The sequence below is a fragment of the Podarcis pityusensis genome (assembly GCF_964106645.2).
Source record: "Podarcis pityusensis genome assembly, chromosome: 2".
Taxonomy (NCBI): Eukaryota; Metazoa; Chordata; class Lepidosauria; order Squamata; family Lacertidae; genus Podarcis; species Podarcis pityusensis.
Window position 1 is genome coordinate 64587185 of NC_138029.1, and position 6000 is coordinate 64593184.

A 6000-nucleotide genomic window follows, 5' to 3' on the forward strand; every position below is an offset into this window, starting at 1 on the left:
CCCTTTTTAATTCTATTACGTCCGTGCATCAGTGAAGGCTAAAATGTGCTGACTGCCATGTGGAAATGTGAACATCCCATGTGCATGCACTCTCACACAAGCATGCGTTTCAGGATGTACAGGCACGCAAACGAAAAGCCTTGTCTGTAGCCAGCCACTGGCAGCGACGATCCTGTATGGTTTGCACTGGAGCCAACAGAGCATAATGCAAAATGCATTTGTTGCCTGCAGCAGATGTTGGATTCCAGGTGTATGCAAACTTATTCCTTGTTTTTCCCCTCTGTTTACTTGGCCTACACATCCGAAATGCTTCTTCAGATATATCTTATCAGGACAAAACTATCATTCTGTGGAACATGTTTGGCACAATGAGAGATGCACCACCTTTTCTATGGAATAGCTCCAAGCACGCATAAGCCATTTTGCACTCACCGCGTGCAAGCGCATTACGGAGTTGACACGAACACTTTGTGATCCAGAGGATGGTACAATAAGTTCTGCAGGCTCAAGGAGAAACTGGATGTGTGTTCTTGGACAACCCCCTCCCCACCAATGTATTTTTGTGTCGTGAACCACCCTGAGATCTGCGGATGGAGGGTGGTGTGCAAATTTAAGAAACAACTAAAAATAATAATAACAATGCAACATTGCAAATCACCATTGCAAAGTGGAGGGAGCTTGAGGGTCTACTGTTCAAAGTAAACAAAGGTAAGAAACCACCCTCAAATCCTTACAGATACGCTCAGACCATCAGCACACCTGAAGTCCCTACATCAGGCAAAGGAAACCTTTTTGGATTTGGTGGCCACATTCTCTTCTGGTCATCCTTACAAGGGCCACAGATCAGTGGTGGCTGCGACCAGAGGCAAAAGCTGACAAAGCAACAAATACACGTTTTACCTGTACAGTAAGTTAGTTTCTGCACACACTCATATACCCTCCTCTATCCTCCATTCTGACAAGCAAGGCGCATTATCAGAGCTCAAGGGTAGACTGCAGCCAAGCAAAACACGGGGGGATGGGGAGCAGAAGCCAAGGAGGGGGTGGCCTGGGGACAGTTCCAAGGGTCAGACAGAGATGCCTGGAGGGCTGCATTTGGGCCCTAGGCCTAAGGTTCCCCTCCCCTGTCTTACACAAACTAGAAGAATGTATACAGTGGTACCTCAGGTTAAGAACTTAATTCGTTCTGGAGGTCCGTTCTGAACCTGAAACTGTTCTTAACCTGAGGTACCACTTTAGCTAATGGGGTTTCCCGCTGCCGCCATGCAATTTCTGTTCTCATCCTGAAGCAAAGTTCTTAACCCAAGGTATTATATCTGGGTTAGCGGAGACTGTAACCTGAAGCGTCTGTAACCTGAAGCATCTGTAACCCGAGGTATCACTGTACAAAGGCAAAATTAAATGAAAAGATGGTTCATGAAGCTCTTCCCAAACTACTCCTAATTCCAGCACACTTATCCAGTGCCCCTAAGTGAGAGTAGACCGATTATGGCACCCATTAAGCGTTGGCAAGGCTGCAGAAGCAAGCCAAATGACTTCAGCATGACTAAAGGGAAAGGGTGGCGCTGGGTTGTTGGTTTTCTTTAGCAAAGTAAGAAAATAGCACGGCTCACAATCTTGAGCTCTCTGGGGATGTATTGATTATCCGTAGCATTAGGATTTACCTCATACATCCGACTATTTTTGGGACAGAGTCCTCTCAGGACCACTTCCTAGATTACGTGGCAGCAGCACATATGTGCACAGGGGGGGAGTAGAATTCAATCTGAGTTCTTCAGCACATGTGCTTGCCTGCACTGTACATGAATATGTCACATGCTGAATTCCCTTACCCACAGAAATGAATGCGCTTTGGTACACTTAACCAACTCTTTGTTAAATTCCAAGCTACATTTTATACATGTGCAAAGTGGCGCATACCACTTCTGTCACATCACATAGCCCTTTGCAACACAGAGAGCTGAGAGCAGGATAAAAACAGTAGTAGACTATGCTTGATCAGAGTTTTACAGCCAAGTTTCACAAGGGACTGAGCAGTGCGGTGCAGCAGTTAGAGAGTTAGGCTGAGACATAGGAAAAGTCCGTTTCAAATCCCTGCTTAGCTATGAGACTTACAGGAGAGCTTTGGGGCAAGTCTCTCATTCTGCCCGAATGATAACATGAACTACCACAAGATTTGCTGTTCTGAACTCCTTGGGGATAGTGTGGATGAGACTGATAGTTATGCAATGTTTATCATACTCTTATGGAGCTGTGATGTACTAAAACAGGGGAGAAATGGATGTTACAAAATAAGCAATCCCCAACCTAAACCAACTGTTGTTATTCAGAATCTATGTATATATTTTTCTGCGCATTGCATAAATTCATTATATTGTCACTTTCCTCATATCAAGAATTTATGTATGTAATCATAGGAACATAGAAACGTGAAATTGCTTATACTGAGTCATACCATTGGCCCACCTAGCTCAAGACTGTCCGCATGGACTGGCAGCGGTTTCCCAGGGTTTCAGACTAGAATCTGTCCCACCTGGAGATGACTTGTGTGCATGTTTCGGATGGAGGCATTGCTGGGTAGAGAAAGCATTGGTCACACTACATCTAGCCCAATTGCAATGCCTTTCAGGCTCAAGTGGAAATCGAGTCTAATTTATTGTATGAGCTTCAATTTGTCTGTGAATAGTGGAAAAACAAAGAAAAGTCTCACAACCTCATTGGCTGTCTCACTCGCCTCCACCCAGTTAAACCAGAATGCTTTGGTCTAATCCAGTTTTCCTCCATTTAAATTAACAGGGTTACTAAACTGTCTCTAATCCAGATATTCTAGATAGGCTAGGCTGCACCTCCTCAGTACCACATTGTCCAAAAAGCAGATGCTATTGAGCAACTGATCTTTGTCCTTATGGCCTCTTGCTGTTCACCTAGTCGACTTTTAATTCCCCAAGGAGGTTAATTATCTGATAACTTCTGCTCCTATGTTACCTTTGCATGTTACCTTTGTTCTGTCAATGCTGGTCTCCATCTCTCTCTCCCCTAACCTCTTTCATTCACTCTCTGTGGGTGCTGAGAGGAACAGCATCTACACCACGGCTGACTTCAGTTTACTTTAGAGATTGATATCTAGGGCAGTCAGCCATACGAAGGCAGACAAAGAATCGGGTTATCTGCTGACACATATGCACGTTCACTGACAACACGCACCCCCCTGCGAGAAAAGAGAGCAAACTGCAAGGCCTTGGCATTGCTGAAACATCTGTTCAGCACTTCCACAACTAGAGATCTGTCAAGGAGATCAGCGCTGAGATTGAAGGAGGCAGGAAGGTGTGAGGGACCACCTTTAGCGTAATCTTCAGAGCAGAGAAAGACACGTGTGGCAGCAAAATCTCTTTTTGGCGCAATTGTTCTGACACAACTTCATTTTAAGTTGCAAGTTCCAATGAAACATTCCCAACAAAGGCACAATATTGATGAAAAGGTTAGCTAAGATAGCTGCCATATGCAAACATACAGAGGCCCATAAAACCCCACTTGCATACTATCTGCGTGATTCAATCACCACATCCACCTTTCCCCCATATAATCATTCAATTCGTAACTAGTCATAACAAATATCCCATTGTAAATTGTCGCAGAATTGGACATCAAAGAGAAATACTCATCTGGGCAGTTACTCCTAGGCTTCCTGTTCAAGCCAGAATCACATGGGCAAGCAAAAGTAAACGGTTTAAACATTCTCATTAATCTGGGTGATGGATCCAACCCTAAAACCATTTAGACCCTTGATTTTAGACCTTGGACCACATGACTTTCAACAAGCCTTTAAAGTGGAGATCTTTCCCAGTCTGCATTTGTCCTGGAATTGCTTCTAATGCTTTAAAAGCATTTTTATTGTTTTATCGCATGTTGGATTCCACCCTGCGCACCTTTGGGAGGATGGGAAGGAATATAAATGTAATAATAAATACATATTTCTGGGTCGAACTGGAATCAATGAGAGGAACCAAGAGATAAAGTAAAATTTTGATTTGTAAACTAGTCTTGCTGATAATGATACATGGCACTATACATTCCAAGGGTTCAAAGCACATCACATTTATTATCTCGGTAATCCTTAGAAAGACCTTGAAAGGTAGGCCAGTCCTCTAATACCCATATAAAAGACGGGAGGCAGAGAAAATAAGCAGCTTGCCTGATCGATCCTGTGGGATTTCATGGCCCACTCCTCATACTCTTGCCGTCCAATTCAAAGCACATTTTCTTGGAGAGAAAGCTCCTTGACTACAAAGGTGCTTACTCCCAAATATGAATCAGATTATAGCCTTAACCACTGCATCACCCCAACAGCTCTCTCTTACATTTTCTCCTTTCCCTCTCTCATAGGAAACTGCCTTACATGAAGTTAGACCCTTGTTCCATCTAGCAGTTACTCACTCCCAGAGTTTCAGGCAGGGGTCTTTCCTAGTTTCCTACCTGGAGGCATCAAGGATTGAACCTTGGATCTTTCTCATGAAACACATGTGCTCTGCCCCAGAACTATGGCCCTTCCCTCTCAGGCAGTGATGGCCAAACTCGGCCCTCCAGCTGTTTTGGGACTACAATTCCCATCATCCCTAACCATTGGTCCTGGTAGCTAGGGATGATGGAAGTTGTAGTCCACAATCCTGTTTTTTCTGATGCAATAATGCATCCCCTCTGCACAAAAAAACCAGGCTTGTTTCGAAATGACCCAAAGAAGGACCTAGCTGCACTTTCAGCAGGCAATGTGCACACACTCAAATAACGAAAAAAGTGCTACTTGCCAGGCAAAACTAGGGAAATCCTCCGTCAAACAAGTGCTACTGTCTTGAGAGGCTTAATCCAACATGGGTTTTTTAAAATAAGAAAAAGAAATGTGTACATGTCTCCGCTATCAAAGCTGGTGCTATACATTTACCAAAAAGAGAGAGACCTAAATCAGATTTGTTCAAATAGAAGAAGAATATAAAGGAAATGCTTTAGGAAATTTGGAACACGTGCACAGGAAAGTTCACAACACCATCTTAAAAACCAACAACTTGTTGCCTGTTTTCTGGCTGGTTGAAATGAATAAACTGCAGCGAGAAAGGAGGAAAGGGGGAGTCAACGCCTGCCCCGACGAGTCTCCAAAGCTCGGAAGAGCAAAACTGAAACGTGCACCACCAGTTTGTACTGCTCCTCGGCTGCTCACACTCGAACAGAAAGTTTCGCCGCAATTATGCCCAGCTCCCAACCAAAAAAGCCTTGGCTCCGGGTTCAACGCGCCTCTTGCGCAAGGCAAGGTCCAGGATGTCCTCCACAAAGGTGGGTGGTACCCCGTACAATAATAGAAATAAATATGGTAACGCTCCCAAGCGTAGCTGCCCGCGACTCGCCTTTACCTGGTTGTTGCAGGAGGCGATGTCCTCCTGCAAGCGTTTATCGGCGCTCTCTTTGTCCAGCTGGGTCCTCCTCTGTGAAGGCGCAGTGCGCGGCCGGCTGCGGAGGGCGCATGGCGAGCGCTGCTCCGGCTGCCGCTTGCAAGAAGTTGGGCTCAGCAGAAGTTCCAGGCAGAGCGGCGCGCCCGCAGCCAAGCAGCAGGAAAGACAGTTGCCAGGGAGGAGCTGGGGGCAGGCGCGCCTCTCTTCCGACCCCTCCTCCGGCGGCAGGGGGAGGAGGAACCGAGCGCGCCAAGCAGGTGGCCAGGCCTCCGCGCCCGCCCCGGTGTGCTCACACCCCAAAGGAAGGAAGGAGAGAGGAGAAGGAGGAGGTCTAGCGAAAGGAGGGTGCGCGAGGGTGCAACGGGGGGAGCAGATATATTGCAACCTGGAGAGGTGTGTATGTGTGTGTGTGAGAGGGGGGGGGGACCAGGGGACAGCCCTCAGATTCCCAGTTTTCCGGGTTGTTGTTGTTCTTAAGTTTCTAGCATTTGCAGAGTTCGAGATATGAGGCAAAATGTACAGGTACAATTCTTCTTGTTTTTCTCAGAAACTAGCCTGCTCT

The 6000-nt window shown here is 46.0% G+C and overlaps 1 protein-coding gene across 2 annotated transcripts in view; it reads right to left on the bottom strand.

Annotated features, from left to right (window-relative positions):
* Positions 1-5548, bottom strand: part of FAT2 (FAT atypical cadherin 2) — a 102623-nt gene extending 97075 nt beyond the window's left edge. For both annotated transcript variants that reach the window (XM_080987611.1, XM_080987610.1), the window contains exon 1: positions 5400-5548. The gene's annotated coding sequence lies outside the window, so the exon portion shown is untranslated. The remainder of the gene's footprint in view (positions 1-5399) is intronic.
* Positions 5549-6000: the final 452 nt, after the last annotated feature.